This window comes from Ammospiza caudacuta, chromosome 1 (genome assembly GCF_027887145.1).
Source record: "Ammospiza caudacuta isolate bAmmCau1 chromosome 1, bAmmCau1.pri, whole genome shotgun sequence".
In the NCBI taxonomy this organism is placed as follows: domain Eukaryota; kingdom Metazoa; phylum Chordata; class Aves; order Passeriformes; family Passerellidae; genus Ammospiza; species Ammospiza caudacuta.
Genome location: NC_080593.1, coordinates 54346203 through 54358416, shown reverse-complemented (window position 1 = coordinate 54358416; position 12214 = coordinate 54346203). Strand labels below are relative to the sequence as shown.

The following is a 12214-nucleotide window of genomic DNA, read 5'->3' as shown; positions in this document are numbered from 1 at the left end:
GTTCTGTTGTTTTCAAAGGAGCCATGATGGGCTGGTCTCCTTGGATTTTGATTTAAACTAGCTGAAAACTGAGATTTCTTTTTTTTTTCCTTTTTTTTTTTTTTTTTTTTTTTTTAACTCTCCCAGCAGTTTTACTGAATCAATTTACATATTATGTGTTTTAAATCTTGTAATCTCTGGGGTTTTTACTGCTCTGAAGTATCTCTCTCTTCAGAATTGTGCAGTTACCTGTTTATGGAAGTTTTGCATGACTTTTTTACAGTCTATTGCTTGGTAACTGAAACAGTAGAAGAGTTGTATGTACTTTATAAAAGCAGGGAAGAATGAAAAGAAAATAGACACATGTATGCTGGTATTCATATAAAAACAATTTTAAGTCTGAAAAACTGCTTAAAAAACCCCAACAAAAACCATCCCCAAAATCTTAATCAACTAAAATGAAAAGTCTAATATTAAAATGCAATTAAATAACAGCAGAAATTGCAGATATTTTTAGACGGTTTTAAAATCTTAGTTATAAATCTGCTTTGCTCTTCAATTTCTGCAGAATTAATGGCTTTGTCTTTTTGGTACTGGGTATGGATGTTATTTAATAGAAATCAAATAGCTTTTTAGTCTTTTGTGGTGTATTTATCATATTTGTGTGGCTAATGTCTGAAAATGTCAAGAGCAGAAAGGCAATTATATTCAGGGCTTGATGAGAATCTTTGTTTAAACACCTATTTAGATTGGTCAGTGGCTAGTTACTACAATGTTTATCACATTTGCTTGTGTGTATAATCTCACAACTAGAATTTGTCAAGTGGATTTGCATTTTTGTTTGTTTTTTTTTGTTTAGTTGCTGTACTCATAATGATGGAAAATAATTAAAATTGCATCCAAACAATCTGTGTGAGGTACAACACCCTCTCATTTTGTGTCAGATGCTCCAGTCTCTTAATCACCTTTGTGACTATGTGCTTGCCTCATTAAGTCGGTGTCTGCCTTGTTCTGGACAGCCCAGAGCCAGTCACAGGACTACAGATGTGGCCTCAGCAGTGCTGAGAAGAGGGGAAGGATCTTCCTCCTTGGCCTGCTTGGCACTCTTCCCAGTGCAGAAAATACTGCTGTCCTCTGCTACAAGGATGCATACTTTTATATGTTTTGAGTGCTCCCTCAACTGAGGGTAGCTCTTCCTTGCTGCAGACTTCTCCCCTAGGCTCAGGGACCTAAGACTCCTGAGAGCCGTCTTTTTTTGGTAAATAGTGAGTCAAAAAAAGCATTAAATGCATCCAGCTTTGTGGCCTTTGTTTATTTTGCCATAGGTCCATGTCCTACCTAGTCTTCCTTCTGCTGCTGATTTACTTTCGTGTTGTCTTTTGTCAAATTCAACTCCAGGTCAGCCTTTGCTTTTCTAACCATATACTTATATGATCAAACAGCACCTCTGTACTTCTAGGTCACTTGCTTCTTCTTTCACTGCTTGGAAGACAAGCTGAACAAAAATCACATAATCTTGCTGTTTAGAGCTTTGTGTAATGAAACATAATTTAGTTATGTTCTATAATGGGAAACAACAAGCCTTATTCATGGACTATGGCAACTTGTAGTTGAAAGGGTTTGGGAGGTAAGACCTAAGTGATGTTTAGTTAGGCATTCATAAAGCAGCTTGAATTCCTAAATTATGGTTGTTTAAGTCTTGGATACTCAACAGGTATAAGCAATGTCTTTTTAAGGATGATCCATCTTTTAGGAATAAAAATATAAGCTCCAGTGCCCTTAAAAAAAAAAAATCAGCTCATAAATCCAAAAAATCAGCTCAGCTCATAATCCTGAGTTAAGGCAGGAAATAGCAAAGCCTCAATCTAAGCATATTAAAAGAAGCAACCAGACTAGGACATGCAAGAAGGCACAATCAGGCAGAAAACTGATTTAAGAAGAATTCCTGATTGATTTCAAAAACTTCAGTGATGTGATTCTAGATATTACAATTCCTAACTATTTTGTGCTGTTGACTTTGCTGCATTCAGATATGCTTGGGGGTTTTTTTGGATAGTTTTGTTTTGTTTTGTTTGGGTTTTTTTTTGTGAAGAGAGATGGGACTAGGTATAAGGCTCTAGGACTCAAGTGTCAAACAAGTGATAGTGAAGGTCTGTGTGGGGCAAGTCAGTCAACCAGCCACATTACAACTACAGCTGTAAAAAAAGAAGAATGGGTTATTGATGTAGGTGACTCCCTTCTGAGGGGAACTGAGGGCCCCACATACTGACTGGCCTTGTCCCACAGGGAAATCTGCTGCCTCCTTGGGGCCTAAGTAAGAGATATTACTAGAAGACTCCTTGGACTGATTCAGCCCTCTGATTAGTACGTAATTCTGCATTTCCAGGTCAGCCGTGACAGTTCCCAGGGCAATCAAAAACAACTTCAGGGCATTGAGATGACTGGTTGAAGGGATAAGAGCAGAGGTGGTGTTTCCTTCAATGCTTTCAGTAGCAGGGGAGAGTGCTGAAAGAAACAGGAGAACCCTGATCAACATATGGCTTAAAGACTGGTGCCATTGGTGCAGTTTTGGCTTTTTCTCTCATGGGATAGTTTATACAGCACTAGGCTGGCTGCAGGCAAATAAGGTTTGTCTTTCTAAAAGAGTGAAAAGGATTCTAGGCCTGTGAGTTGGCAGGGACAATTGAGGAGGCTTTAAACTTGGTTTGAAGGGGAAGTAGGTAAGACCAGACTCACTAGAGGTAAACCTGGCATGCCTGTGTCAGGGGCTAAATTGATAGCCCAGCTAAAGTGCATCAGTATGGGTAACAAACAGGAGGAGCTGAAGGCCATTGTGCAGCAGGAAAGCTGTGATTGCCATCAGGGAAATGAAGTGGGATGAGGCATTTAAATGGCGTGCTGCAGTTCATGGCTACATGTCTACAAACACTTCTGAAGGGACAAGCAAGGAAGGAGAGGCGATGGAGTGGCTCTGTACATTAGGGAGTGTTTCAACTGCATAGAGCTCAAGGATAATGATGACAAGGTTGAGTATCTGTGGGTAATAAGCAGGGGGAAGGCCAACAACACAGACATCCTGATAGGAGTCTATTATAGACAACCCAGCTGGGATGATGGGATGGATGAATTATTTTGTAAGCCTCTGGCTGATGTGTCACAATTGCTAGCCCTTGTTCTTGTGGGATGTCTGCTGGAAACTCAACACAGTGGAGAAGAGGCAGTCTAGAAGGTTTCTCGAGTGTGTGGAAGACAACTTCTGACACAACTGGTGAGTGAGCTTAGCAAGGGGACCCTGCTAGACCTGCTTTTTACAAACAGAAGGGCTGGTGGGAGAGGTGGTGGGCAGATGACATCTTGGGCACAGTGACCATGACATAATGGAGTATTCAACACTTGGTGAAGTAAGGAAGGGGTCAACAAAACCTCCACCTTGGACTTCAGGAGGCTGGACTTTGGCCTGTTCAGGACACTGGTTCAGAGAGTTCCTTGGGAAACAGCCCTTAAATACAAAAGGGTCTAGAAAAGCTGGACATACATTAAGAAGCAAATTGTAAAGGCACAGGAGCAGTCTGTCCTTGCTTGCAAAAAATAAGCTGTCAGGGAAGAAGACTTACCTGACTGAGTAAGGAGCTTTTGCTAGAAATTAGGGGAAAAAAAGAGTTTATCATCTCAGGAAGAAGTGGCAGGCAACTCAGGAAGACTACAAGGGTGTTGTTAGGTCACATAGAAAGAAAATTAGAAGGCAAAAGCTCTTCTAGAACTCAATCTGGCCAGCTCTGTGATACATATTAGAAAGTGCTTTTATAAATACATTAAAAACAGAAGAGCGGCCCAGGAAAATTTCCAACTTCTATTGGATGTAAAGAGGAATATTGCAACAAAGGATAATAAGTCTGAGCCGATAATGTCTCTTTTGCCTCAGTCTTCAACAGAAAGAAGGGTTATCAATCAGCTTCCTGAGCTGGAAGATGGGGATGGGGAGCAGAACAGACTGCCTGTAATCCAGGGGTAATTAGTTTGTGACCTGGTGTGCCAGTTAGACATTCACAAGTCCATGGAGTGAGATGGGATTCACACAAAAGTAGTGAGGGAGCTGGCAGATGAACTCACTAAGCTGGTCTCCATCATTTATTATCAGTCTTGGCTAACTGGGGAGGCCCAGCAGAGGTTGATCAATGTGACACCCATCCACAGGAAGGGCCAGAAGGAGGATCCAGAGAACTACAGGCCAGTCAGCCTGACCTTGGTGCCCAGGAAAGTTATGGAACAGATTATCTTGAGTGCATTACATTGCATATGCAGGATAGCCAGGGGATCAGGCCTGGCCAGCCCAGTTTGTGAGAGGCAGGTCCTGTTTGACCAACCTGATCTCCTTTTATGACCAGTGCCCACCTAGTGGATGGGAGAAAGACTGTGGATGTTGCTACAGCAAAGCCTTAGATTCTGTCTCCCACAGCATTCTCCTGGAGAAGCTGGCAGCCCATGGCTTGGGCTGGTGCACACTTTGCTGGGTGAAGAACTGGCTGGATGGCTGTGGGCCCACAGTGGCAGTCAGTGGTACTCCATCAAATTTGTGGCTACTTCTAAGTGGAGTTCCCCAGGCTTCAGTATTTGGGCCAGTCCTGTTTAATAAAGTTATTGATGATGTGGACATGGGGATTGGGTGCATCTGCAGCAAATTTGAGGATGACACCAAATTAGGAGGGAGTGTTGGTCTGCTGGAGGGTAGAAATCTGTGGAGGGTTCTGGCCAAGCTGGATTGATGGACTGAGGCCAATAGCTTGAACTTTAGCAAGGTGAAGTACCAGGTTCTTCACTTGGGTTGCAGCTACTCCCTGCAGCCCTACAGGCTGGGGAAGAGCAGCTGGAAAGCTTCCCAGCAGAAAGGGACCTGAACATGCTGGTTGACAGCAGCTGAGCTTGAGCCAGCAGTATGCCCAGGTAGCCAAGAAGGCCAATGGCATCCTGGCCTGTGTCAAAAGTAGTGATTGTCCCTCTATACTCACAGTGGCTGGTTCAGCACCTGCTGGCATTTTGTGTTTGTGGTTACAGTGATAGTAGCCATTACCCTATTGTGGATTAGGGTATTTGCCAGATCCTTGAAGTTGTTCAAATGCTGTAGTGCTGCACTCCTTGTGATTGTATTTGTCCTGGTTTAGGGCAAATTTGGGAGAAAACCTCCAAAGGGCTTCCTCTGGAAAGCAGATTCAAGCAGCCCCTCCCTCAACTGGTTTGGGAAAAGAGATAAAAACTGTTTATTTAACAGGCAAAGCATTCATCAGCACAAAAAATGAACAATATTAAACAATAAAACCTCTTGCCACTCCAAAGGAGATGACAAACTCAGAAAGTCCCCTTGGTGGGTTGTAGCTTGGCTCACTCAGTCTCTGATCAGTCCCGCTGGTGCTGGAAATGCCGCGGCCCAGGCCCAGCCCGGTGGGCCACAGGCATGAGCTGCCGGTGCTCCTCTGGGTGTTCAGTCCAGAGCTGGTTTAAACAGGTCCAAGAAAAAGAAAACCCAGAGTCCAGGGAACTTCTCTGCCTCAGCTGGCTAAACTAACTAAAAGCAAAGGAGAGCTCTGTCCTGCTGTCTGTCCGTGCTGCAGATAATGCAGTCCAGGAGCAGGATGCAGGGGAGCAAGTTCAGTTTCTGATAACAAACTCTGTTCTTCTTCTCTCCCCCCTTCACTCTTCGAACAAGTTTTAAAGGTGCAAAGCTTATTATCTGGAATAAACAGAACAGACAACTGGGGATGCAAGCATCATAGAAGTCAGCCCAGGACATACTATTTTTGTGAATCCTGTTATATAGAAATTACTGTTTTGTACTGCTTGATGTGAGCCAGTACAGGCTGGGCTGTCCTATATCACATTGGTCATGTAGCTGTGAATGTTGCATATGTGCCCTCTGTAATATAACAACACTTGTATGTATTTCATTATTTCTCTTTCTGGTACATAAATTATCATAGAGATGTTATCAGCTTACTTTTCATTTATTATTTACTTTGCCCTCCTTGCTCTAAGCTACAGTATCACCATGAAATCTAATTAATCTGAGTTCTAGTAGTGTATGTTCCTTCTATCCTCCTTTTCACATCAATTCTGATGGCCAACAAATAACAACAATAAAAAAAAGCAGAGCAAAAAGGTTTCCCACTCTTTCAAGTCTTCATTTAAAAGAAGTTCTTGGTGTTTTAAGAAAGCAACTGCAATTTGTGGGTTTTTTAATGTAGAGAAACAAACCTGCATTCTCTTTTGGTTTTGTCTTTAAAAACAGCTGAAATGTTCTGTGAGAAATTTTGAAAGCATTCAAACTTCTCATTCGTATACAACTTAAAATTCAAGATTGAACTCCATTACATAAAATACTTTTTGTTAATGAAACATATATGGAGGGGCCTGCTTGTGGTGAATAGCCACATATTTTAGCAGAAAAATAAAAAATAAAATCTAGGAGACACATTTCTTAGAAATCAGAAAATATGCTACTTTATAACTTAAATGGTATTGAGCCATTTTTCTTTAATACCAGAAAATTTTTTATGTGGAGTTTCCTCTCTAAATTTTGGACAATTAAAAATAGTAAAATGAAATATAGTGTATTTTTTTCAGTAAGTCTAGGGTCATGTGTAGGTGAAGAGTTTATACATAGGTATGCCAGACGCTGTCTCTTTTACAACACTTTGGAAGTTGTGATTTACAAACTGAGTTTCTTATCCAAACAACTCAGATTGAATCTATACAGCTTTGCAGTGAGTGCTGCAGGGTTTTGAGGATATCCGGGACATTTCCCAATGTTCCTGCTGCTTTGAGTGCACTTGAACTCCAAACTGCCTGTTCTTACTCACAAGCTGGCTTTGCTTGGCTAGAAATAGTTTAAATGTAATATATGTTGATAGTTCTGTGGTTGGGATTGGTTAAAGTTCTGGAAAATTGGATGGTTAAAGAAAATTATGTACAGGTCACAAGGGAGTGACCATTTCTATTATGGTCTGCATCATGCTGTCACTAGGAAAGTCACAGTTTAATCCTGAACGGGAGAGGGCACTGTTTAAAAGGACAACATGGTTTCCAAATCAAAACCTTTTTATTTTTTTCTTAAAGCCTCTGAAGGTAATATGTTTTCAAAGAATTTTACAGTTTGTTTATGAATGATGAAATGTACTCCTCTCAGGTTCTCTACCCCAGCCCTTTGCTCTGCTAATCTATGTGAAGTGTGATTATTCTTCTTTTTGTGCAGGTTTGTTTTCTTCCTAATATTCTAGGAAGTAATACTTTATATCATATGCAGGTTGCTTTGCATGTTGCTGGTGATGTTAAAAATCTTGTTTTGGTATTTTTTGTAATTTTATTTCTTAGGATATAAATGTGATGTTTTAGTTTTCTGCCTTTTAGGGAAATTTTACTCCTGTAAAGACTTGTTACTGTATTTATGCATGAAAAAAATTGAATACAGAATTACAGAACCCGAGAATAGGTAAGTTTGAAAGTGTGTCATATGATCCAACCTCCCTGCTCAAGCAGGGTCTTCTCAGAGCACACAGCACAGGATTGTATCCAGCTGGTTCTTGACTATCTCCGGTGAGGGAGACATAACAGGCTCTACAGGCAGTTTGTTCCAGTGCTTGGTCACTTGGTGCATCTTCCAATGCATCAGTCTCTGCCCATTTCCTCTTGTCCTAGTCCTTGGCATCCCTGAGAAGAACCTGGCTCCTTCCTCTTGGTGCCCCTGCATTAGATATTTATACACATTAGTGAGGTCTCCTCTCACTTATCTCTTTTCAAGGCTCAAAAGGCCCAGCTCTCTCACTCTGTTCTTTTGAGGGATATGTTCCAGTCCCTTATTCCTCTCCACTGACCTCCAATGGACCCACTCCAGGAGCTCCATGTCATTCTCTTGCTGAGGAGCCCAGCACCAGACACAGCACTCCAGATGTGGCCTCAGCTGGGCTGAGCAGAGGGTCAGGATCACCTCCACCGACCTGCTGGCAATGCTCTTCCTAAGGTACCCCAGGAGAGCATTGGCTGCCTTGGCCACAGGGGCTCATTGCAGGCTCATGGACAGCTTGTTGTCCACCAGGACCCACAGGTCCTTCTGCACAGAGCTGCTTTGCAGTGGTTTGGCTCCCAGACTGTAGGGTGCAGGGGGTTATTCTTCCCCATGCGTAGGACTCTGCAATTGCCTTTGCTGAATTTCAGGTACTGCTTTCTGCCCATCTCTCAGTCTTCCAGTTCTTCTCTTCCATCTGTCTCAAGGCCCTGTTGAAGACCAGTTTCAAGCCCTCTGTGGTATCAGCCACTTCTCTGACCTTAGTGTCACCAGTGAACTTGCCGAGGAGGCATCTGGCCCTTCACCTGAGTCACTGATGAGCAAGCAAAACAATCCTGGGCCCAGGACTGAACCTTGGGGACACCACTTGTGACAGGCCTCCAGCTAGACCCTGTGCCACTGATCATGACTCTTTGTGATCTGTCATTAAATATAGCTATAATTGTAGAAAATCTGCCATGAAAATGTACGTAGTTTTAACCAAAAGTAACGATGAAGGTAAGGTTTTGGAATTTATATTTTTATTAACTTTGTGTTACTCTCACAGTTCATATTTCTTGGGGATTTGCACTCTCTACCCCAGAAAACTTAGCTTTAACTCTGAATTGACATACACTTGACTACACTAAACTGTTTGTTTGTTGACAAACAGCATATTGCTAAAGAGACAAAAATTAGGTGGAAAGAGTAACAAAAGTTTTATAGACATGTTGTGGGTCACCTGAGTTTTCTATGGGTATGAATCTGGAATTGTTGTATATGTAGTTTTATTTAATGTACATAAAGTTGTAAAGATACATAAATGAACACATTTCAAAAAAGTGACAACGTCCTCTATGTCTCTTGAATGATTCTGATTAACCTATGGAAAGTAAAATAGTTCTTCACTCCACCCATTTATATAACATTTAGTAACAACTTAAGAAGCATTTGGTACTTCCCAGTATCTTGTTTTGTACAGATGATTTGTAGTGGCTTTCCCTGAGAAGACGTAATGTTATAGTTTTGATGCATATCCTTCTTAGTCTCTAGTATTTTCACAACAGGAAGGAAAAGACAACCGCAATGTGTTTTACTGGGCAAAGGCCAGCCCAAGCATCCTTCAGATCCTCTAATTTGTGAACTAACTGTGGTAAGATGTGGAATTGCCTGGATTAGGTACAGTTTTTAGACTCCCTCTTACCAAATGTTTCCGGCCCATAAAATTACACATTACTTTGAGTGGGTGTGTCTTCATGCCCATACGCTCCCCTGATTATTGATGGTTTTATGGCTTCTGTATCTTTTAAATCTGGATACAGTTACCTGATAGAAACGGGTAGATTACCTGCCAAAAAATGATAGCTTCAGTTGTAAAAATCATTGAGCAAAATAGCTTCTTGATGGTGTAAATTATTTGTTGATAGCAGGCTAGTCAAAAGTCAGGTATTCAGAAGCTGACTAGGCAATGGTTGTAGTTGTAACTAAATAATAGCAGTCATATTAATGGTCTTGAGCATTAATCTGTTCAACAGCTTTTAAAATTTGTGACCCAAAGTTGCTAAAAAAAGTTCTTCGGGGTTTTCTTTTTTTTTTTTTTGTAATTACCAAACAACAACAACAAACCCAAAAAACCAAAACCCACCCAAAAAAACCTACACACAACAATTTAGGAGAAAGAAAAGGAAAAAAAAAAACAAAAAGGAAGGCAAAAAACTCACCTTCATTGCAAAACATCTGATTGAGTCAAATAGTCAATTCAAACAGAATGTTGTGCAGAATGAATCAGAAATTAGAAGAATTAACTGATAATTACAGTTAGCACTGACTTTTAAGTATATTAAAAGCAGCAAAAATTTGGAGAATGTGTTAGTTAAGGAATTTGGAAAGTGCAAAAATGAATATTGAGTATTGTGGTACCATATTCAGTAAAACATGTTCATGGACTTTTTTCAATAAATGTATTGTTTTCTATTAATGGAAAATAATGCATTGTCTGATGTGTAAAAGAGGCATTGTCACACCAAACTGAGTATCGTGCTTCCAGTAGTTCTTAATGTGTTTTAAGAATAAGGAGGGAGGCCTGGAAAATTGTGAACATTATACAGTTCTTAAGCAAACACAAAAATCACAAGTTTGCAAGCATTGAGGTATGAACTTCAATGCTCACAATGATTGAATAAAACATTTGGAAGGGAAAAATATGAAGCTTCTACGTGAGCTTGATTTAATAGAGTCTTCCAGCATTGGAAAAGAAAATTAAACTTCTGTAATCTGTTAGTTTTTATATTATGCAGTTGGAAGATGGATGGAGTTAATCTACGGGGTTTTTTGATAGCTTGAAGTTGTCTGTGTGGGGAATTAAGAAAAATTTATCAGGGTCTAGAGATAAAATAGTCTGAGACCATTTTTTGACAAGTTAATTGGCAAATACACAATTTTTTTAAAGACAGTGTAATTGGTTGGCTGTATAAGGATAATAAACTTGTGCTATATATTTTGACTGTAGTAAAGTTTTTGACACTTTTGAGTAATTCTTTCACTGAAAAGCTAGGACAATGTGATGTACAAGAAATAAAAATCTTGGTTGAAGAGGATCAGAAGCTCTCTCATAGCTTGCTGTAGATACTTCATGACAATGGAAGAAAATGCTTCAGAACTGATGTTTCTGGATTTTTTTTTTCTTAATATAGATGATGGATTGCAATGTGGACAAGTCCAAAATTCTGATAACATCATGTGCTACTGGGGGCTTGTGGGGTTTAGATTTGAGAGACAGGAAGAACCTGGAGGTGTTTTACAGGTAGAAGGCATCACTTCCTTTACAGCCTTATACTGTCCTTTAGAATATTTCCTGGGGGTCTGGCTAACTCTCAGAAGAGTCATGGAGGGCTCTGCTCAGTTCTTCTTACTGAAGCATGTAATTGGAACCCTTCCTAACAGTTTCTGTGTCAACACAACACAGTCATGTGATGAAGTCCTAATGTAAAAGATCAATTTTTAGTGCCCTGAGAGCTCCATGCAGCTCTGAAAGCCCACAAAGCTGAAGGGAGTCAACTGACACAGCAGGATTAAAATTAAAGATTACCTTGACCAAATTGTTTACATAAATGTAAGAAGAAAGGTAGAATTAAAAATTGGAACAAATACAATGTACTGTGCTTAATCAAAAATAATCAATATAATTTTAATATCGTATGGGGAACACTGGGTGAGAAGAGGGTTCTCGGGAGACTTGGTTGTCAGGATGGGGAATGATCAAAGTAGAGCTTGAGTCAGTGATGATATCATTAGATGAAGGACTAGTGCCATACTGGATTATATAAAGGTGAATATGGCCTAAAGGACTGTTTCTCTACCCTGCTCCACATTGGTAAGGTTGGAAGGTAAAGTCTACTTCTGGGTACCACATTTCAAAAACTATATGGAAAGCAGAAGACAGTTGAGAGAAGAGCAATCTATAAGTAAAAAACATTGTGCATGAAAGGTAGCTTGGAACATCAGGTTTTTTTCTTGAAAGAAAGGCTGCTGTGATCAGAAGTACTGTGGTTGCCCATCTGACCATCTCTTCCTAAAGCATTCTGTACATTTGCACATAGCAGTTCTGAAATGAAGGTTCTGATAGGATATGAAAGCATCAAAACCCTTTACTTATTGCATAGAATTAGCCAAACTGCTACTTAGAATTCAAAAAATGACTGTGTTGAGAAAAGAAAATCTCAAGAAAAAATTTTGCAAGATAGTAATTAAAATAGGGGTTCAGACTTGACAGTTGGAAAAATGGATTGCCTCTTTTCAGAGATTTAAGTAATTGGGACTACATGTGCAGTGTACAAAATAAAAAATGTCATGGATATTGAATACTTTGGTGCTTTTCTGCACTGCACAATATGCTGCTTTGTAATTCTCAGTGTAAACTGCGCATTTGTGCAGATTGGTATTTGGTTCCTTGTGCAGTAAAGAACCAGCTTTATGGCATGCAGCAGGAGCTCTAAGAATTTATTATACATCTCATGAGTAATTGCTCTGATCCCTGAGGTGGTCATCAATATATGATCAAATGGACTGAGGCTTTTTGGACTGTATTAATTCTAAATATGAATTTCTGAAAGAATTTGGAACTGTTTTAACTTATATAGCACAAGTGTTAAATATTGTAAAGGCATAACTTCATAAATAAATTAATTGTTGACTGAAAGTTTG

General features: G+C 40.0%; 1 protein-coding gene across 1 annotated transcript in view; it reads left to right on the top strand.

The window, feature by feature from the left end:
- SUGCT (succinyl-CoA:glutarate-CoA transferase) overlaps positions 1 to 12214 on the top strand; it is a 311211-nt gene that overhangs the window by 12406 nt on the left and 286591 nt on the right. The window lies entirely within an intron of this gene.